This window comes from Carettochelys insculpta, chromosome 10, assembly GCF_033958435.1.
Source record: "Carettochelys insculpta isolate YL-2023 chromosome 10, ASM3395843v1, whole genome shotgun sequence".
In the NCBI taxonomy this organism is placed as follows: domain Eukaryota; kingdom Metazoa; phylum Chordata; order Testudines; family Carettochelyidae; genus Carettochelys; species Carettochelys insculpta.
The window spans coordinates 50,319,204-50,341,593 of NC_134146.1; the positions used below are offsets into that span (position 1 = coordinate 50,319,204).

General features: G+C 43.8%; 1 protein-coding gene across 4 annotated transcripts in view; it reads left to right on the forward strand.

The window, feature by feature from the left end:
* Positions 1–22,390, forward strand: part of TP63 (tumor protein p63) — a 176,933-nt gene that overhangs the window by 85,855 nt on the left and 68,688 nt on the right. The gene's annotated exons all lie outside the window — the stretch shown is intronic.

Here is a 22,390-nt window from a genome sequence, read left to right on the forward strand (position 1 = left end):
AGCCCTTATGAAATCCTGGCTGCATATTTGAGCCTTTCTAGAGGAGTGCCATGTTCCTGATTAAAGAGGGCTCAGCAGGTGTAGGGTAGCCTCCTCAGCAGCTATGCCTGCCCTTCCTAAACCAATATTGCCAATCTCTTGTGAAGAAACTGGTTTTGTTGCACAATTTTCCTCTCTGCCGTGTTATCTCCCAACACGATCCCATTGACTCTCTAATTAGCCCTTCAGGCATTCTGCAGAGATACTGGACTGTAGCAGCTTAAATAGGCTGCGTGTGCAGATGTTTACCCAGGGTCAGAGGGCAGGCCTGTTGTGACAGCCAATGGGGAAAAGTGTAGTTCTTTGTGGGAGGGCAAGCTGATACGTCCGGGGGTGCAAACCTGTGGCAGAGCCTCTTGGATGCCCTCAGCAAGCCTTCATTTTCCCTCAGTAATTTGCAAAAGGGGCTATGTACCGCAAGTTGCCAGGAAAGTGTGGTTTGGGATTTTCTGAAGGGAGTGTTCTGACTTTTGAATTGTAAAGGATCTGGGACACACTGCTTGCTTGAAGCTTAGTCATTTTTCAGAATGGCTTTAAAAGCATTTCTGTCTATTACACTCACTCATTTGTCCCTCTGCAGATTCTTGTGGGCCTACAACCCCAGTTTCCTGTCATCCAGTGGTATTCTCCTCCCTGCTGCTCTGGGGGAGAGAGACATGCTTAGGGAAAGTTGACTCTGGTGGGGAAACAGACCCAACACCGAGTTCTGTCAAAGGCACCAATGGGATAAAAGGGAGAGTGGCTTCTTCTAATCTCGCTGAACTGTAGCAGGCCCTGATCCTGGGGCTGCTTCTGTGGGGCCAGCAGCCTGTCAACAGGTGTTGTCCTGCTGAAAAGTGTCTACTCATGCACCAGTATCAGAAAGTTAGCTGTGTTAGTCTGTACCTTCGAGAACAAGAGGTCATCCTGTGGCACCTTATAGACACCAAAAATTGCAGGATCAGAACAGAAGGTGTTACTAGCAACACTAGGTAATGTGTTTCTCACACAGCTGTAATCTCTCTCTAATTGATGAGCTCTTAAAAAATAAATAAATAAATCCTTGTCTTGATGGTATTGTCTCAATCAGTGGTTTTCAGCCTGCTGTTTGCAGACCCCGTGGGTCCACAGACTGTGCCTAAAATTTCCAAAGAGGTCTGCACCTCTTGAATTTTTTTTTTTAGGGATGTGCAAATGACCAAGGGTTGAAAGCCACTACCTCTGGGTACTACACCTAGATGAGTTAAAATGGAAATATTTTGCTTATGCTTAAAGCTCTTTTTGTTTTTCGACTTGACTGGGAGAATGAAAATAAATTGGTTGGCTTTGCCTTTGTTTCTAGTAAGTTTTTACTTAACAGTTTGAATTTGTGTAATGCCCCCCCACCCCAGGATAGGTATAAGAAAAGCTTTGTGGGGGGAAGGGACTGAAAATATTTCATAACATTTTAATTGCTTCTCCCCACAACTACTTAGAATCTTCTTTTAAGCATTCATCCAGAGGAGATAACAAACTAATGTTGGGTGTTTTTCTTTTCCTCCCCCCTCCCCCTTCTTTTATCTGAACCTTCCTACATTTGTAACTGCTGCTGAGCTGAGCTGGTTTTACCATTCTCCCGTTGATCCACAGGCTGATTTGTGAAATTAAGTGAAGAGGTGTAAGTAGTTTTTGCTTTGATCTGCAGGAAGTTCAGGCTGAGCTACCTAATCAGCAGGCGCACGCAGGCCCTGCGACTAGAAGTACTTGCATAATTGTTTAATTGTATTGTCCTCAAGCTTCTTAGACTTGTCTGTGATTCTTGCCATTGCGGCTGACAGCTGTGTGCCTTAAACTTCAGGAAGGGATAATGCTACAGAGACATGATTCTTGAACAACAAGTGTGTTTTATAATCTAGTCCAGGCTATCTGGAGAGTGGGGAAAAAAGTTTCTAAAGGAGAACTTGACTGAGGACTTTAACTGGGCTCATGCCACCGCTTGCTTTAGAAGGTTATATAGTCATGTGCAGTAGCAGGACTCTGGTTTTAATAATGAGGCTGCGCAGTGCGCTCTGTAGCTAGGGGCATATTACTTTGGATGGCATGTTAAATTGAGGATTCTTTTCAGTTATGCATGTGATGTCCATCCAGGTCAAATGACTTCTGATGCTTTCTCAAAAACTGGAGGAATGGTGTTGTCAGTATTCCAGCTGAAACATTCAGTAGTGACTAGTGGGGATTTTCGTGCTTAAATGTTGAGGTGCCCAACTTGAGATACCTTACGGGGCCCTGCCTTTCGGGAGGAGGGGGGTCGGGCATGTTTGGCACTTTCTGAAAGTTAAGCTCCTGCAAGGGGTCCAGCTGAACATCCAAAGACTGAAGTGCTGAAAATACATCTCTACTTAGCTCAGTCTCTTTGTAACTTTGGGGTCCCCCCACAAAGAGAACAGAAACTGGGGCAAAAAGGTATTGAACAAGAACATTCTGACCTTAACACACACAACATCTCACCTGGAAAATCCCTCTAGAGAGTTGTAGTCTGTAGATGAACACCTCGACAGTATTCAGAGTGCCTTTTAGAGGCAAAAAATCTCGTTTCTCCATTAGTTCTGCACAGCCAGGTCTACAGGGGGGTAAGCTGTATTCCATTCTGGGTCCTGTGTTGTCAAAATATGGCCCAGTTGAGTCAGATTGCATGAGGGTTGTGTTTTTTTTAAATGATAACATAAGAGGCAAAATGATCAAGCCTTGATCTTTCACTGCCTAGGGGCAAGGGGAGGGGATAGGGGGACAAGCTGACAGCTTGGAGGAAAAAGCCCGTCTTGTAACCTGAGCGTATTTGATCTGAAGCAGTGAAACCATAAACATGAAATCCCCCCCAGGGCTGTGTGTTGCACTTTCCTGACTGCAGCCATCCCATCCCAAGGTAGCTGAGCATTTATGTCCTGTGGTTATGGTTTGAGGCCTGAGTCACCATCATCCTTGAACATTCCCTGTGACACATCAGGCTGCCTTATGCCACAGCAGTGTCAGCCTGCATGTGTTGCCTTCCCCAGGAGCAGAGTGGAGGGGGTACACCACCTGTGATTGTATCAGAGAGGTAGCTGTGTTAGTCTGTATCTTCGAGAACAACAGGAAGTCCTGTGGCACCATATAGACTAACATATTTTTGGAGCATAAGCTTTCATGGGCAAAGACCTGCTTCATCAGATGCATGAGTGAACCCCTGTCCCCCAAATAATAATAGTAGTAATAATAAAATAAAAATAAAGTATTTTTATTCTGATTTGTCAACCTCGATTACTATTTTTGGTTCTCTGCCTTAAATATTGAGTCTGTTCTGGTCTGGCTGTGCTCTGAAGAAGTGGGTCTGTCCCACAAAAGCTCATCACCTAATAAATTATTTTGTTAGTCTTCAAAGTGCTACTTTACAGCTTTTTTGTTCCAAAATATCTGTTAGTCTATAAGGTGCCACAGGACTTCTTGTTGTTCACCTGTGATTGTGACAGCTCTCCAAGGGAGGTGTCTCCTGCAGTGCTGATGGAATCAGTGTGAGGGAAGTGTGGCTGACACACCAACACCATGTGCATTTTATGTGTCCAGAAGAACTGTAGGTAGCTGTGGATACCTTTGTTGCTTCTAAGTGTATCTAGAACTGACCATGTTAAGGAGCTGCTTCATCTGCAAATGTCTGTAGGGCAGAACGTGGCTGAAGTGCAACTGTCTCTAGGATGGAACATGGCTGCTCTTTGACAGCCCCCAGGAACACTGAACGAACAACTCCAAATATAAAGAACAAGGAGAGGATGGTTTGGGGTCTAAGGTGAGGATGGTGACTGGCTGTGACTGTTGCACTCCTGTTACTCCTGGACTCTTTCTCCTTCAAGAAGGACTTTGTCCCTCTTCAGCATTGCCAGGTTCTAAGAACACATCACATTCAGCTAATCTGCAAAAGTGGGGTATGCCTGGACCAATTTGCAGCCTTATTCATAGAAGTAATGAAGTACTTTTCACTGTCTTTTTGCAGATGGAGGCGCCTGTGACTGCATGATTCTCCCAAGTAGGGATATAGAATTAGTGGCATAGGTGGGAATAGAAACCGTTTCCTAATCCAACCACTAGATGATAATCCAGGACTTTGCTTACCTGGTGGTTAGATTAGCTGTCCTGTATCTGTTCCTGAACAGTACTGGGTACTGCATATAAAGGATAAAATCCCTCTGTTGTACAGGCAGCCACAAAGGGTAAGAATCTCTGCATAAAGTATGGAACCCGTCTTGCAGCCCTGTTGGGAATCCCTTACTCTCCTTATATCAGCTTCTGCGGGTTGGTCTTTCGAGCCGTGAAGCATGAGGTTTGATTTCACTTGGAGCAGTAGCTGCCTGGAGAGAAGTCCTCAGCTGGTCTGCTAGTAACTGCTAGACATGGAAATAGAGCAGCAATGGCATTCTGCTTCAGAGGCAAGCAGTTCTGTTTTATTGTAAAATGCCTTTTTCTCCCACCAAACACATCTTATAACTGCTTTTTTAGAAGCAGGCCAATTTAGGCTGACATGAGGCGCAACTCTGCTACACGTAAGGCAATCTAAGGCTGTCTGCATTGGCAAACCACCAGTCTGTGCAACTTTACTGGCTGCTGTTCCCGTGGTTGCCATAAGTCCCCTGTTACTTATAAAGCCAGAGCAGTAGCCTGCCGTTTATTATTATTCCTGAGCCAACGGGCAGCATGGGAACTTTCTCATCTTCTCCTCTGTCCATCTCTTCTCCCTCCTGCATATGGACCAGGGAGGACTGTGTGAGAATAATGTAAGCCAGGCTGTTAATTCCTGTTTAAAAAAAAATTAATAAGTCACTGCATCCAGGTGCCTTCTTGCTCTGGGGTGGGCTTTAAAATTGGTTGAACAAGATCCTTCTGCAGCAGAATAGCCAGATTTTAAGATTCTCCCATGTCTTTGCTCAGAATCAGGAGACCCATTTGGAGTAAATGTTTTTAGTACATTTGAATGTTGAGTATTTTTATGGCCTGTTAAATTTACAGATGAGAAAAGGGAGAAGAGAGGTACACATGAGTGACCTAAAGCAATTGCAGATAAAAGGATGCAATTAATTAAGTTAGTGCACAACACACACACTGCCACCTTATTATCTACAAATGCTTTTACCTAATCTGCTTGTGTGTGTGTGTGTGTGAGAGAGAGAGAGGAAAACACAGACTTTAAAGTTCCTTGGTGCTTCTGCGGGGAAGGATTTTGACACAGGCCTGGCCATTTCTCCGTGTTACTATTTGAGCTCTGAAAATCTGGTGCACCTCCCGAGTGTTTTGGGAGCAGTAGTGAAGAAATCTGTTTGGGAAGAAATCCTTGAAAATCTCAGCTGTAAAGAATCAGAACTGCTCTGCAAAGCTCTGTTGAATATGTCCATGTTTCTTTCTTTCGAGCTTCCAATTGCATATAGAAGTGACAAGAGAAAGTTGTAGTTTCCTTTCTTTTCTCTCCTGTTCTCTTCCCCCCACCCTTCCCTTTTTAGAGATTGGTGATAAGGAATTCTAACTACTTAATGAGATGGGAGAGGCCTCTCTCCATTGGAGTGGAGGACTCCAGGTGGCACTTTGACAGATTGGACAGGTAAAGTAAAAGAGCCCCACCTCCTGCTCCTTGCTTATAGTTGGGTATATAAGGGAAACTTAAATTATGCAGAGAGGCGCACTCTGAGTCCTGTTATCTTCCAAGTAGAATCACATTTTTAGGGTCTCATAGGGGGTGGGGGGCATTTATCAAAATCCTGGAGCCAGAAGAGAGGACAGCAGCATTGATCAATCTGACTGCTAACATGTTGTACCTGGAAAACAATGCCCAGTCCCAGTATAGTGAGGTAAGGATTTTAGGGGGGTTATTGGCAAACTTATGTTAGAGCGTTAACTGCTGCAGTGATGTCGGGGCTGGATATGGAGCATTCATCTGATTTGGAGTTGGCTCTCTCCGGCGAGCGGCGAGCTTGCAAGCCTAGGCGTTGGAATGAGAGTGAGGTTTGTCCAGTCTTAAATTTGGGACAGCAAACTCAGCAAGTCGGCAGGTGGGGTGGAGGGGGCTGCTTATAAGCAAAATAATTTTTCCTGGTTATAGTAATAGTAATGCTAATCTTCTGTGTTTGAATACCCACACACTTGTGTTCATATGCTGTATGAAAAGTGACTGTGTTTGACTTTGTTGTGACTCTTCTTTGATTGCCAAAGTTGACATTCATTTTGACAGGTTAGATAATGTTTAGGGAGCAAACCTGAGATTCTCATAGTGCGCTTTAGTTGCCTTTTAAAGTCATGTATTGAACAGAGGCTCTCTAATGGGAAAGCTTGCCAGAGATCCCATTGGTAACTATCTTTACTGTGTACTCTTAGTAATTTCTCTTCCAGTTTTCACAAGTGAGACATTTATGTGATGCAGCTATGTAAGCAATTCACTTAGCAAGAGTGAATTTAAATGTCAGTGACTGACAGATTTTGATTAGCATATGCAAAAGAATTAGTGACATCCCAGCACTTGATATAAGAATAAATGTGCAATATGTTTAAGTATGTAACTGCTCAGAGGAGGGGGAAGAGAGAAGAGCAATGCCACATACTGTGAGGCTTTGAGGAAGTTACCTGAAGTTGAGGGAGCTCTAACAGCACTATTAGCTTACATTCCACAGGGGAGAGCAGCTGTGTTGACACTTATCAGAATGGGAAGGTAGCAAAGAACCTCAGCAGAGCGTGTTTCAAATGAAAATGTTTGCAGCTGAGTGCCTGGGGTATTAGACCTGCAGCAGACAGAAGCTCAGTCATTTGGAAAAAACAAAACAAAACCCAGTCTCAGGGCAGGGGGTGATAGGACAGGTGATAGGTAAGGGAGAACGGTGCATGGTGTGTGTACGCTGCGGGGTTCACACGTTGGGCAAGTGCAAATATATAAGGCAAGAAAAGGCGACTTGGAAAACACGTTGGATTCAGTTTACACAACCTTCAATGCTGCTGTTTCTAATAGAGGATAAACATAGTGTTCAAATACCTTCCTATTCATTTCCTCCACATGTTAGATGAGTGTTTGACCCATTGGATTGTATTTTTGTGTTTCTCTTTAGGTTAATTATAAACTCTTGTTGCCTGTGCAGAGAGAACCTGTCCAAGATCATGTTTGCTTGGGCACGGTTTGAGTCTTAATACTATCTGATCAACTTTCGCTGAACAGCAATGGTGGGGTTGCAGACTCCATAGGGTTGACTTGCTGGATGCGTCTGTCAGAAGCTGTGCAATTGCTATGGTCTCGAACTGCTTAAGTGCTGTTCATCATGTCTATGGTCAGTGCAGAGCCTTACAGTACTTCCACTGTTTTTAGTTTCGATCATTAGGGGATGAATTTTTGCCCACTGAAACGTTCCATGTTGTGGTGAATAGAAATAATTCTGAAGCATTTTAAACATCAGGTTCATTCTTTCACCAGTAGAAAATAGTAAATCCTTTTCAGGTGAATGAGGAGTTGTTATTGCTTGTTATTTTTTTTAAAGTGTCCATGGTGAATAACCCTCTCACAGCTCTACGTGATTTTCATAAAGTGTTAAATGAGGTGCAGTTTCCGTCAAAAATATAGGGAAGATGGGATGCTGGATGATTTTTTAAGTGATAGGAATTGGTCAGGGCTGTTCAGATTCTAAGGAGCCAGGAGGGATTGGGTGGTGGAAGTTAAGCTGCCACTAGTATTTTTCAGTAAAGCTGTCCAACGTTGTTTAAAATTTTATTTTAAAAGCATTTGACTGAGATATTTTGCTCCCTTGCAGCCTACGACATTTTGACATCTCTGTGAGTAGGGAGCGTCTCCCTCTCCCCTATGCTTTTCTTGTTAAGAACATGGGGTTTGTCTCCATGTCCCAAAATGTCTCACTACAATCCTCCTTCCATCCACTGTTGCAATGCTTTTTGCTTCTGTGCTTACCTGTAGCTAGTGAACTGCTTGTGCCATCTCCTGAGCACACGGGAGCTGGCAAAGTGTACGCTGTAGACACCAGTCGGCAGCTTGAGGGCTATGCATTGCGTTGGACATCAGGGAGGGAAGTGTTGTACATGGACCATTGTGATGGATCTTCATTGAAAGCATCACTTAGTAGGACATGAGTCCATGGGGTGACTTGGAGTTCTTTTCCCCCCCAAGTGTTGTAAAGAGATGATCAGACTTCCCCCAGACATGTGAAGACTTGTTAGGAAGTGTTGGAGGAAGGGAGGGAAAGGGCTGTTCAATGAATGTGACAGGTAAGTGAATCATAACCTGAGAAATTGGGAAAAGGAATGGAAAGAGGTCAGAGAGTCCATCTAATGTGGCATCTCCGAATCCATTATGTCTTCAATTACTTGCATGTGGATGCAAGGTACAGCAGGGTACAAGGTGTTGTAATAGAGAAGGGAAGCAGTATTAATAAGGCTGTAAGAAGGAGATGAGAATTATTCTGTATACGACTGGAGAGCGTATTGCAGTTTCCAGAGTTGGATGGATGAATGACATCCCTGCGAGTCCTTTACACTACTCATTTACATATGCTTTCCAGAGGGGGTGAATGAAAACTGTCAAACTCTCCATCCTGAGAGTGCATTTACATTCTGTGCTACATACACAGTCTGCATCAGCCCAAGTTTGAGTCCTTCTGTAGGGTCCAATTTCCAGATTGCTGCCGAGTTTCTGGATGTTAGAGATGAGCTGGGTGGTCGTTCATTACTTTATTTGTTCAACACAAATTAAAGTGTTGCCAAAAGTAAAATACAGAGTAAGTGAAAATACCTTAGCAGGTTTGTATGGTGCTCTTTTGTGGTTCTTTTTCCCCCAAATTTTTTCTACCCTCTAAAGAGGTGTGGTGGAGGGAAGTATGATGGATTGCTTTTCCATACGACCTTAGCTTATGGACAGAAATTGGGATTTGATCAGAGACTTCTGGTTTGTGACTGGCATTGTGGCTAAACTAGTAATTCCTTAGGTTTAAGACATCAAAGAAACAAGACAACCAGCTGGAAACAGAATGCTACTGAAGAGCCATGCATGATTCAGGGACAGGACTGATCTCTATCAGGGTCCTGTCTGGAGCAAAGAGTGGCTGGATGAGTCTTCAGAGCTAAAGAGCTTTGAGGCCAGTTGGAGATATTGTTGTAAGGGAGCAGAGTATGAGACAGTGAGACTCTACCAGATGGTGATATGAGCTGACCTCTTTATCTAGACGGACCTTTTTTGTAAAGTCTGTTCGCAGTGGGGTTAATTTGTGGCTGAGGTTCTGTATGCAGTAAATCGAAGTCAAGACCTATCCCATTGACCTGAGTTTTAAATTTTCAGCCGGGAGGGTGAGGAGAACCTCAGGAGGACAAAGCTTTGGGGGTCGTCATCAGCTTTCTTCCTTAACTGTTTTCTTCTGGGTAGGTTTGAGACATGGTTACAGATTTCTGAGCCGAATACAAAGACCCTTTCTCTTCTGGCTCCCTGGCTCTTAGCCAAGCACTGCATGAAGAGCCACCTGGTCACTAGCAAGAGAGATCCTTTGTGCCAGTGCGGTGCATGAGGGACGTGATGGTAAGAAACAAATCCATATGCCCAGTGTGCTGTGTCACTTGGCTCAAATTTAAGACGAGGTGCAAGGGACGGGTGTGTGTAGCGCTAAGGCAGGGTGGGTCTTTTTCTGAGTGATGCCAACTAAACATGAGCTGTCTCCCCTGGCCGCTCAGCCACCTTTTAATAAAGTTGTCCAAGATGCGGTTATTTCTGCATGCTGTACACATGGTGCCGGGCACTGATGGCCTAGCATTCTGTCACCTGTGACGACGTCTCCCAGGTGAAATGTGAGCTTCCGCAGAAATAAGTTCCCGTAAGTGCAGATCACAGAAATGCAGATAGAAAAAATGAACTTGAGGCTTCTTCATTTCAATGGATGAAAATGAAACATGCTAGTGTTCTGTCCATCTGGGCTTTTTTCATATTAATGCTAACTTCTGAGTTTGCACAAATAAATGAACGTAAGAGTGGCTATCTGGGGTTGGCATCTTGTTTCTTAACAGTGGCCAGTGCCAGGTACCTCAAAAGGAATGAACAAAACAGGTAATCATCAAGTATCTAAGGGGTAGCTGTGTTAGTCTGTATCCACAAAAACAACGAGAAGTCCTGTGGCACCTTATAGACCAACAGATTGATTGGACCTTAAGTTTTCAGGGACAAAGACCCACCCATAGACCCAGATACATTTGACTAAGTGGGTCTTTGCCCACAAAAGCTTAAACTCCAATCAATCAGTTCATCTATAAGGTGCTACAGGACTTCTCGTTGGTTTTTAGGTAATCAGCAAGTGGTCTATCTCCTCACCCATTTCCACATGGTAACACTACATAGCTTTCAAAAAATCATTTAATTTGTGTGCAAAGCTGGTGACTCTGGAATGTCTTGTGGTGACGTGTGCCTATGTGTGGAGGATCAGAGTAGAAATTCTGTTTGTTCCATTCTTGGACCAAAGAGAAACTGTGAGGAAGGAGCCTCGTATGTGTCAGAGATCTGAAGATCTTTTGACATGTTACTAAATCGGCATCTTGCTTCAACAAGAAATGAACATTGTGAGAGGCCATATCGCAAAAGGCTGTATAAAGGCCCATCCAGAAATGGAAAAAGGGGCTGTACCCACTTTAAAAATTTGGCGTTTCGTTGAATGGAACAAACTCCCAATTGACTTGAGTCTTTTGTTTGCAAGGCGAGTGAGTAGATATGCAAACATTTCAGGTCCAGGCAGGTTGAAATCATCCAGATTTTAGAAATTTTGACCAAAACTGATGAGGATTTATCATGGAAAAACAATTGCCATTTCGGCTGCCTCTATTCTAGAGCTAGGGATGATTCTCATCCAGTTGGAGTGGGTGGTTTCCAGGGGTGACTGGTGCTTGTGGGGAAGGTGAGGCTGTGAGTGCCACCTAGAAGGACAGAGGGAGCATGTGGGCCCCATCCATTTAGCAATGAAAATTTTGGCAGGGACATAAGGGGGCATTGCACCTCCCGAATGCTACCACAAGTCACCTATGGTGGTGTCTATCCTTCATGTCCTTTTGCTGTCCCTTGAGATCTAGGATTCCATGGACAGCTGTTGTCCAGAAACTTCCTTAGGAGTCTCTTTCCATTTTTGTCTTTTACTTTAGTCTTCTGTTTTTAAGACTAATAAAGTAGCACTCTTAAGCCAAGCAAAGTTGTTTTTTCCTCTCTTCTCTTCCACCGCCCACCCTCCCCCCCAAGCATACAGAAATGACAAAAGCAATGACAAAAGTCTGTTGCATGTCTTTGTTTTCATACATGTCTTTTTTGAAGTATTTCTCAGATGGGTGACTTGGCTTTTTGGCTCCGTTTCCTATTGTACTGTATATGGGAAAACCACCAGGGCTAAAGTTCCTGGAGGAAGTGGAGCCGCAAGAGGAAAGCAGTGAATGGCGATTGAATAAATCTGGTTAGTTCTGTATTACTTCAGTTATGCTCATGATGCAATTGTACGTAATTATTGTGATTAAGCGGAGCAGTGTTGTTGCTCAAAGGGAAATATTGCATTTTATTTACAAAACGTTCCGACTAAAATTCTGGGAAGGCTTCAGAAGGAAGCTCATTTATTCATGGATTTGTTTAAAGTCATCCATGCAGGCAGTTAAGTCCGCTATTCCACCGGCACTCTTGCAGACCATGCAATGAAATGTACGAGGACTTGTGACTCTGATTGCATGAGTCTTCCAAACGAAGTAGCTGCTGATAATGTTCAAGATCCTCTTCTGCGAGAGGGAAGGTGATGAGATTAACATCTGGTCACTATTGTTAATCAGAATCTAAATGGGAAAATCACTGTTCTTTGTGAATCGGGCAGTTAAATTACTTTCAGCAATATAAATTTTTTAATAACATATCTAGGCATTTAATAACAGATCTAGTTGTCTAACATCTGCTGCCATTTTTGTGTTCCCATCTCAGCTCTGGCTACTGTATATCTTCCTCTGACTCTTCACCAAGGCTGCTCTCTGCAGAGTGACACACAAGCTCAGCTGTGTTTAGACATGCGGGTGGATCTCCCTGGCTGAATAAACCTGCTCCTTTTGAAAGCATTTCCTGTTTTGTTTAGGTTTCTTTGGGCATATTATTAAAGGATTTCTGAGAAATCGTCAAGTAGTTAGTCTCCCAAGCATGGCTTCCCACCATCCTTTTCCTTTATTGAGCTGCAGAGCAGTGGTGCAGCTATTGGAGAGATTAGGTTGCTGTTTTACAATAGGACAAACCACATGATGAAATTCTAATGAACAGTCAAATACAGGTGAATTGTGGTGAACTTGACTGTGCCATTTCCTCTTTGTCCCTTTTAGCTAATTCACAATAAAGGATATGCCAATTTCTACACTGGGTCATAAAGAGTGAGTTTTTAAAAAAAAAAAAAAAAAAAAAAAAAAAAAGGGGTCACCAGTGTTCCCTGTAAGCTGAGCACTTGGGCAGAGACCCAGGAGAGATTCAGGTGCCACCCGCAGTTGATTAGCAAAGCACCACATTCGGCACCACATGTTTGTACTGGTGGTGTACATCTGCACATGCACCAGTGCACATCACAAAATTTATTCAGTCTCTGGATGGAAAAAAATTAGAGCGAACACTGGCCATCACCCTTTCACGCTTTAGCCTCCATATTTGCTCTTTGCACACACAGGACTGCAAATAGAGGTGCTGTGATTTAAGGCAGCTTAAGAGCTTTTTGTGGTGAAGTGGTGGTGATCAAACAGGGAGCTGTTGCCTAAGCTAGGGGAGACAGGAAAAATTCTCCACTTCCTTCTGCTGGCAAGGTGAAAACTGTGTGTCTTTTGAGATCAGGAGTCTCAGGCCAGCTGCTTTTTCCCTTCAGTGAATGTTATAGCCTAAGCAATATGTTCTGTAGAATTGGTTTATGTATCTACAGCACTGCCCAAGACACCCTATGTGTCCCCTCTTTCTCTTATCATTGGTGTGTGCATGGTGGGGTGAGAGAGAGTGCTCCCCAGAACTACTACTGTTTGAATAACCCCTGCAAACACTCTTGGGCCTTCCCAGCACCGTCATTTTACTGACTCTCTGACCCCCGCAGCTGTACCAGGGTGGCCATCATGCAGGCAAGACACTGATACAAGCACGGGAGCTGCGCTGCAGCTGAGGCATGGGTGGAGGTGCTAGCAGGGCAAGCTGCAATGTGGAGCACGTCTGAGTTTCTGCTCGAACCTCACTTCCCTTTCAGTTGGAAATGGGCTGAGGCACCGGGGCTGGAGTTTGCAAGGCCTCGAGGTCTCAGCTGAGCCTTTTACATGTCTACGGACCAGTTCTGATTAAACTCCTCCCTGCCCCAGAAACGTTGGGAAGCAGCATGCTGGAGGCCAGCTGAAACTGGCAAGAGTTCCAGCTTCCTCAGGGCTCACCTTTGGTGGAGATGGAGGGCAGGGGTTTTTCCCGGGGAGGGAAGGTTTTTGGGGAGGAAGGTAACGTAGAGTGGTGTGTGGGGAGGAAGGGGATGGATGTGGTCTTGGTGGGTACAAGCCGTTCTTAGTGTAAATCCACATATAGGAAGCATTGCAAAAGATGCTGACAGTGTTTCTGAGCAGGAGGAGTAGGGGGACTGGGATTGTACTTCTCAGTCCCTGGCCAGCATGTGGGCATATCATGGTGGGGGTGGAGGGAATTCTTGTACATTTATAACGTTGGCATGTGATGCTTCTGGAGCGAGTGTGAACCAAATATACTAGCTCAGCTCAAAAGAGTTTTGTGTGTGGTGCAGTGCTGTGTACAGGGTCGCTGACAGGAGGAGGCAAAGGGGGAGAGATTTGAAAGTGCCCGGGACTGGCTCGGTATTGCCACCGGAGTTGTGCACTGCCCAGCCCAGCCAGCACTGAGGCCTGGGTGCAGGAGGCAGACATCCATGTGACTTTGTGTGTGCCCGGACAAGTGAAACAATGCCCGTTGACCTCTAACTTCAGTTGGCCCAGCAAATGTGTTCTGCAGAATAGCGCAGTGTCCTCTCAAAAGCGTGTTTCTCTCACTAGCAGAAGGTGGTCCCGTGCAGGATATCACGTTGCCCCTCTTGGTCCTCAGAACCCAACTCTTTGGGAGAATTAGGTAACACCCCCCAACTACCACACCACGAATCATTTCAAAATCTGGCCCCGCACGGCTAATTTTGATCCCTGTAAGTTTAACAAGTGGGGTGAATCCCATTAAGGAAGACTAGCATTTTGCCTTTTGAAGCCTTATTCTCTGTGCTCGGCAAACAAGCAGCCGTCAACAACAGTTATCCCTGGCCTTTCTGCTCAGTTCTAAAAATATCTTGCCTGATGGTGGAGTGACGGCCAAGCCATTTTACTACCCAGTCTACATCTTTGGGGTTCTCAGAGGCACTCTGTGACAACCAGTGTTTGGCAAAGAGTGCCGTCCTGAGCAGAGACTAACCTAGCCAGTTACACTCAGGAGTGTGGTGTTCTTTCTGATTTAGACGATAGACTTTCACATTAGATTGCAACCATTTTTCCTTGCTTTCGGTGGGTGGTTTTAACTTGCCCTATTCTGAGTATCCTTCTGTAAATTGCCTTACCAGTTTAGCCTTCCTGAGTACTGTGTCATCCGTGTTTGTATCATGGGTAAATATTTAAAACAAAATACATTCTTCGTTAAAATGCAGCGGACCCAAATTACCTGTTTCTGATACAGTTTTAACAGACTGGAAGTTCTAGAACATATTGGGGACCTACTTTGTGTATGTGGCAAATAGATTCTGATTTAACCTAGAAAGGTTGAGCCAAGATGCAATAGATTATAGATGAGTTTATGAGCTGATTGTAATGAATGGTGCTGTAGCACTGACCCTGTTGTCCTTGTGCCCTTTGGCCATGTTTTTTGATGGTTACATCCTCTACATTTCTGAAGGGATGAGACACAGACATGCTGTCAGGCCTGATTAATAATGTCCTCCCCACTTAATAAAATGCGAAATGTCTAAATAACTGATAATCATTTATGTTCACAGTCTACTGGAAAAAAAAAGTTGACGAAATTAGGCAATTGTAATCAACTGTACAAATTTTCCAGTCCATTCTTTCTCTTCCTTCAATTTGGACAGAGTTCAATCAAGTCCTCTTCTGTTCAACTTGTCTTTCCCATTGAAAAAATTTTGTTTTTTTCCTGTCCAGTCTGTTCATCACTGGAAATCTGAGGCTGAGCTGGTGATGGTGGTGGTGATTTTTAATATCAAACCATGATTTATGTTGTGGTACTCTTGGCTGGCCTTTGGCCTGCAAACTAGTCCCCAGTTTATGGTAATTAAAACCCAGCAGTCTGTCTTTATTTTACTCTCATTTTGAGACCTTAACCTTTACTTCTGGTTAGAGCCAGATGCAGGGTTGGGGAGTTTGTTTGTTTGTTTTTCAAAGTGAAAAAACTGTCTCCTCTTCTTGGCTCTTTCAGTATCTACTCATTGACATTGTATTGTCCAGCTAGTAATGTGAGAGCTTTGGAAGCTGCTGGCTTGCATTGCGATTTCATTACCTTGTCTGAGGCCTGCTGTTGTTGAGGGACTTTAGATGGTCTGCATTAAAATGGTGGAATTTGATGCTATGGAAGATTTGACACCCTGAGTTCCTACATAAGGCATGTAGGAGTAGCAAAGAGACTTACGCTCATTTTGTTTTCTGATGCTATTTATTTTTAAAATGGAAAGGGGCTGCTATTTTATCTGTGTGGCTTAACGTGAAAATGTGCAGCGGAAAAGATGCAATTCTTTTTTAAAATAAGTGGCTTATGTTCTATTAAGTGATTGTGCATTGTTGGGGTGTCTGTTTTGCAGGAAGGGGTGCCCCAATTGAAACCCCATTTAAAGATGATTTTTCAGAGGCTGAATGCTCAGCTCTATCTGTCCAAGGAAGCCCCTTTCAAGAACTCAAATTATCAGTTTTGTGCAGCACTCTTTCATTATCAGACTCTAATGTTTTATTATTTCAGAGGATTTCACTAGTGCCTTAATGGTTTTTTTTCCCCATGGTGATTACGTTAAAATGTTTCCCTAAAAATATGATTGGAATAACAATATAAATCATCTAATTCTGGGCATAATGTTATTGATACCCTAACATGGGCTGCATTGTCAGGTTTGATAATCTTGGTTTTAGACGAGCTCTGTTACGTGAACCTGAGGCAGGTGATAGAAGACCAAAAATGAAAAGCATTTCTCCCTTGGGCTGTGCTTGGTAAAATGGCACCCTGGTGCCGTCTGGATGGCTGAAAAGTGTTTGCAGAATTTCAGTGGGTGAGTATTAATCATGGTGCAAACTCAGTTTGAGATAAAAAGGAAAATTAATGAAAGCAGCATCGGTGACAGCAGCAGCACAGAAATAAGGGTGGCATGGTATTGGGGGGCATCACTGTTTGGGGGAGGCCATAACAGCCTAAAATATTTTCAAAGGACGTCCCTCTTAGCAAAAAAAAAAAAAAAAAAAAAGTTTGTGAATGCCTGAAGATTTAGCTTGTGCTCTTATCTTGTTTTCTTTGGCAATGACCTTTTAGGCCAACCACTTACAATCACTTAAACTATCTCTTACTCTCTGTTACTATTAAACTATCTTTGTGTAGTTAATAAGCCTATTTTGCCTAAAACAATGGATGCTGATTGTAACTGGCCTGAGATTTCCCAAGTGCTTCAAAGGCTGGTTTGTGTCCTGTTCACATGGAATGGGGCATGGGGGTCTGTATATTTAATTTACATTAATCAGGCTTCTGACTGGGGCAAGACAGTACAGCTCTGGAGTGCCGAGCTGGGAGGAAGTGGCTGGATGGAATGGTGTATGTTACACAGAAGGAACATAATCAAATTCCATAGTAGTTCTATATCATAATTCAAAATCTTAGCTTGACTCAAATTGAAATGGTTCCATCCGCCTCACTATTTGACAATAGCGACATGAGCCAAGTGGTAAGGTTTTGCAGTCTGGTCATCTCTGTTACACAATCAATGCCAGTGTGAGTCATAATTCCAGTATAGGTCTGTGGGCAGTGTGCCTTGCGCACTTGTGTGGCTGCTCAGGAGAGAGTCAAATGCCGCCTAGCTGATTACCAGAACACTCACAGCTAGGGTTTTTGGTTCTACTGGTGGTGCACATTCTCACATGCCTGAGTGCATATAACAAACTTATTCTGCTCATGATGGACAAAATCTGCACATGAATGGAAAGGATTACAGGGAACAACATTGACGGTGGGTGCAGTCTCTTGTGTCCTGTCTCTTGTGTTTCTTACACAAGAAAGAAATATGCTGCGTATAGTTTTGTCCTCTGAAAGTGCCTGTCTGATATTCAGCAGGAATTCCATTAATGCTAATAGAAGAACATCTTTAGATATTTTCTTTAATGGGTACTTTAAATCTCATTTTCTCTGGGTCCCCATAAAACAAATCCCAATCATAGGACACTTGACAAAAGTGTGCATTTAAGTCTTACTTGGCCATGGCACACGTGGAAGGCCTAGTTTCTGGATAGTTATAACGAGCCTTAGATACCATTTAAATAGGCGCGCACTAGAGGTTTGCTGTTGAAGAGGAATTTGAAATTCCACGATACATTCATTCTTCCCATGGAAACGTCCAGGTGAATTTGCTTGCCAATAGTCCTGCAATTACTAGCCTTGGTCCCCTGTCTTCACTGTGATTCAGGACTCAATTTACAGGTAAAGCGGAGAATGTTGCATGGCGTCTCTGGCCAGTAATACTAGTTGTGGTTGGTTTGAGCACAATTCTCATTTGTACTGAGACAAAACTTCTGGGAAGCTAGTTTGTCTTATGGCCAATTATGTGGATTCAGTGGCATCTGGTGATTAGTATTCTGCCTGCTTTCTGGTGCGCTTTTTTTTTTTTTTTTTAAATGTTCTCAGTCTGTTTCTGCAAGTCACCTGGGCATCAAGGAATATAACCTTTTTGGAGGAGACTTGTAGATGATCTATGCTCCACCCAGAGTACAAGGGTTTTAAGTCAAGTCCTGTGGCCAGGGAACATTTGAACTATGTAGTGTTTCTTGATCAGTCAGTGAAAGGCATGATTTCTACGTGGCAGTGTTTTCCTGGAACTCTTTCAGGTCTGCATTGCCAAGACTGGTTCTTGGATTCCATTGTACTTTGAGAGGAGTAGCTCTGCTTAAAATTCTAGTGATAAAGCAACATAGGCAAACATTATTCCCACTGTGTTGCCTGCCCACTGCATCCCTGTGCACTCTTGCTGTCAGATGAAAAGAAATCGGGGGTACTTCCCAGGGTGGTGGTGGCCTAAAGTTAGGGTAGCTTTTTGACAGAAGTGATGGAGGTGCTGATAAAGACTAATGTGTGAACAGTGAACTTTTCCATCCGTTTGTCAAAGCATTTGCAATTTTCCCTGGGAGAAGAAATAATAGCTGGGATATACCTGGAGCTGGGATGCAGACCTGTTTTATTATGAACATACTCCTAAAAAGTTGTTTGTTCTTTTGTGCAATTTCATGCGAGCCTCAATATCTGAGCTCTCTTCAAGCTGGCTGAAGTGCAAGCGTTAGAAGCATTTGCATGTTGAGTTTAAGACCCGTACAAATCCTTGCACTGTAAATATCAGCTACAATGCAATAGTATTACAATTGTGAGCTTTGGTAGTGAGCTGTTTTGTTCATACCTCTCTCATTAACAGGATGTTGCTATGTACAAATGAGCATCTTTACCTCTGTTGTGGGAAGACTGCCTTATTTTTAGGGGGGAGGGAGCAGTAGTGTTGCACGTGAAATAAGTGGCCTTAGTGTTTTGAATGCCCCCCAAGTGGTAGAAGTTATTATAGTACAACTTAGTAAAGGAAATACCTTTTGGATCACGTTGCCCAGAATCTCAAGCTGAAAATTGGGCGGTTCTGGAGTTGAAGATGGGAAAGGTTACATGTCATGACTTAATAGCAATATGTTTTTTTAAAATTGGCTTTTAAATTCAGAGATGCCCTCATTAGTGTTTCCAGCCCAAACACAACAGCATCGTCTATCTGCGTGAGAATCTTAAAATGAAATGGAACATAAACAGGAAGTGAAAGTGACCAATCTAATCACGCCATATCTAAGGAAAGTGGGAAAATGAATAGGTGGTGAAATGTGAAGTGCATTTCTAGAAATCTTTTCCGTTCAGAAGATCTACTGAGGTGTTAATAGTAAGTCAGGAATTTAGAAGGGAGGGAGGCACAAACATTTTGAACCTGAGCCTTTAGGAGAACATAGGCGCTAAAAATGTGATGCCTCAAACTTGGCAAGTTATTAGTTAAGTTTTCTGTCACTTCCTTTCTACACCAGCAACATTCTCACTCCTGTGGGTGAGCAATGGACATAGGGATCAACGGCAGGACTGGGCCCTGATCCTGAAAAGTTTTGAGCACTTGCTTTGCTTTTCACACATGGAATAGTCTTACTGATTTCACCTACTGCGAGAGTCTCTACTGGGTCAGGGCCTTAAGCGTAACGTCTAAATTCTAACACAAAACGTTTTAAAAAACTTCTTGACTCTTAAAAACATACCATGCCTCATTTCTTTATGAAGGGCTGAACTGCAAGCATGCACAGATTACCTCCGCTCTTTGTTCTTTTGAGCACACTATGTAACTCCTTCCTGGTGAAGGTGGCGTTTTATTACCAACTGAGCTAATGCTTAGTTGAATTCCAAAGTGCTCCTTCTTCCCACTGGCTGCCCCTCTCTGATTGTTCAGTTGTCAGAAGGCATGCGCCTCTGAAAGACTTATCTGATTCTTTGCAAAGGGCTTGCCAGCGTCTCAGATGCTGACCTCTGAATGCAAACAACTTTTCAAACCTTTTGCCTGGGGCATGGCCTCCGACTGGGATACCATAGAGGTTTAGTGCAGTCGAGTGTACACAGTGCCTTTCCATGTCACCTGGACTATAGCACCTGTCCAATGAGAGCAGGAAGGGTTGGAGGATTTGTGGGAGTCAAACAGCTGCTTGTGTCAGCGCAAGGATAAATGTAAGGAGATTAATAGTTATTTAAAGAGCAGATGGGGACGTGGCTGGCAGTCAGCTATGGAATGTGAATATATAAATGTAATGGAATGGATAGTCCACTGTTAACGTTTAGACAGATGGCCCCTGGACTGAATGGAATGATGAGGATCCGTTGAGTCCTTTAAGGAGATCTTAAACTTTAATGGGATAGTTATCTCCTGTAATTGACATCCTGCCAGCATCTTCAGCATGTGCCCATCCAGTGTCCTTGCGTCCTCTGTTCTCTTCCTTGTTACCTGCTGGGCGGCCTGGAATTATTGTGAATAGCTTTGACTAAAAGGCTGGCTTTTCTTCTTTCCGTTTGATGAGCTGCTCATGCAAACGCTTTTCATAACAGCATTACTTTTGTCTTTTCTGCTTGTTAGCAAGCATGCCAGATGCTGACCTCCAGGAGATGTGAAGCAGAGTGTGTGGTGTTTTTTTTTTTTAAAGCTGTGGGGGACTTTGTTTTTTTGAAAAGCACATATCAAAGTTAGAGTAGACAGGTCTGCATTTCCAAAAGAGTCTAGGAGAGGCAGGTGTCAACCACCCACAGAAATTCAAGAATGATCAGATGGAAAAATTCTGGCCTGGATTGCTGTCTGCTTACTACCAGTGTGGCAGTAGACCTGTACACAATGCTGTATGTATTGAACATAAACAAGTACACACTGAATCATACTAACAGCCTGTAAGAAAGGGAGTGTTCATTTAATTCCCATTTTGTAGATGGGGAAAACTGAGGCAGGGAGGATACATGGTTAGCCTAAGGCTATTCAGGAGGTCCTTGGCTTACCTAAGATCCCTGCTTGGAACATGATTATTGTTTGTATTAGTCATGCCTGGAGGCCCAACCACAAGGGCCTGTTAAGTTAGGGGGCACTATACATCTAGTGAAGAATACTAGACTCTGTTGGTTCCCAACCCATGTTTGGTCCTCCAGGCTGAGTTACAGACTCTCTCCTCTATATGGAAACCTGCTTATAACCCTTGAGAGACTGAAAGAATATGTAGGCCTTATGTCAGGGCCTTCAAAGTAACTGAGGCTGTTGGCCCAAGCTTGGGAGCATCACTAGAACATGCAGTAAAATATCAGGGTATTCGAACTGCCTTTCAGATGAATCTGCTAACTGCCTCTTATTATCTCTTGTTTTTATTGCCATACCCTGCTCTTGGAGTACCACCGAGTGTGTACCCAAGCGTGTTGGGATTCTGGCTAGCAGAATACACCTGACAGGGCACAAAATGCTTGCAAATGATTGACGCTTCAGTTGAACAAATGAGCTGTAGTATGTTTTCCTGTCTGACGGGAGTGTATGAGGACATTCTCCTACAAACCCTGACAAAGCATAGAGCTGAGCCAGTGGAGAATGGACTACCTCTGGAGAATCCATCCCAGGTCTCCTTGTAGCTAACTGCATACTAGGGGTGGGGTAGGACAGGGGGTCTACAGAGTGCTGTGTGGATACCCATAATCAATTAAGCTGTTAATTATGAACCTCACTACCTCAAATCAGAGCTTTTGAATGAAGGGGCTTTGCCCCTTGCTGCATAATTTGAGTGTCCTGGAACTGCCGTTTGGTAAGGCCATAGCTATCTCAGAGGTGTGACTGGTCTAAGTGCAATGCAGGAGAGGTAGGTTTGGAAAGGGAACTTTCTCTCCCTGCTCCACAGAGGAGAGATGTGTATTGAGGGAAACCAAGGCACGTGATATTGGGAAGAGAAAAGAGCTGCTTAACCCCCCATCTGTTCCACTCCCACCTGCTGCCGATCGGAGAACTGCCCAGACTTTCATGATGTCCCCTCAGAATTGTGACCTCGGAGGGGCTTTGCATAGGCAGGAAACTGGCCTCTGTGCCAGACACAGAACCTCTGGGCTGCCCACCTTTTTGTTACACAAACAAGTGAAGATAAGTGTGTTCTTACCACCTCTCACTACTGCAGCTCTCCTCCTCTTATGCCACTGCCTCCACCCTCCCTGCTTGTCCTTCCTGGCTAGGCCATGTCTGATTTTTGACTGGAAGCTCATCAGAGCAGGAACTTGTCCTCCTGTTGAAATAGCAGGTGCTACACTGTTCAGCTGCTCACCTTCCAGACTGCTGTTCATTGGAATGTAAGGAAACTTTTACCCAGCAAATCAAAAGTTAATGCTCATTGAGACACCTGCATGAACTCCTTCCTTCCCTGGTCTGTCTAGTCATTTGGCAAGGTCTCTGACTAGCTGCAGTGGGAATGCAGCACTCAATGCAAATGTCTGAAGGGCCCCATACAATAACCCATTTATGCTGAGCGATTCCTTCATATGAGACACCCCATCAATTTCAACATTACAACTCACTGAGTG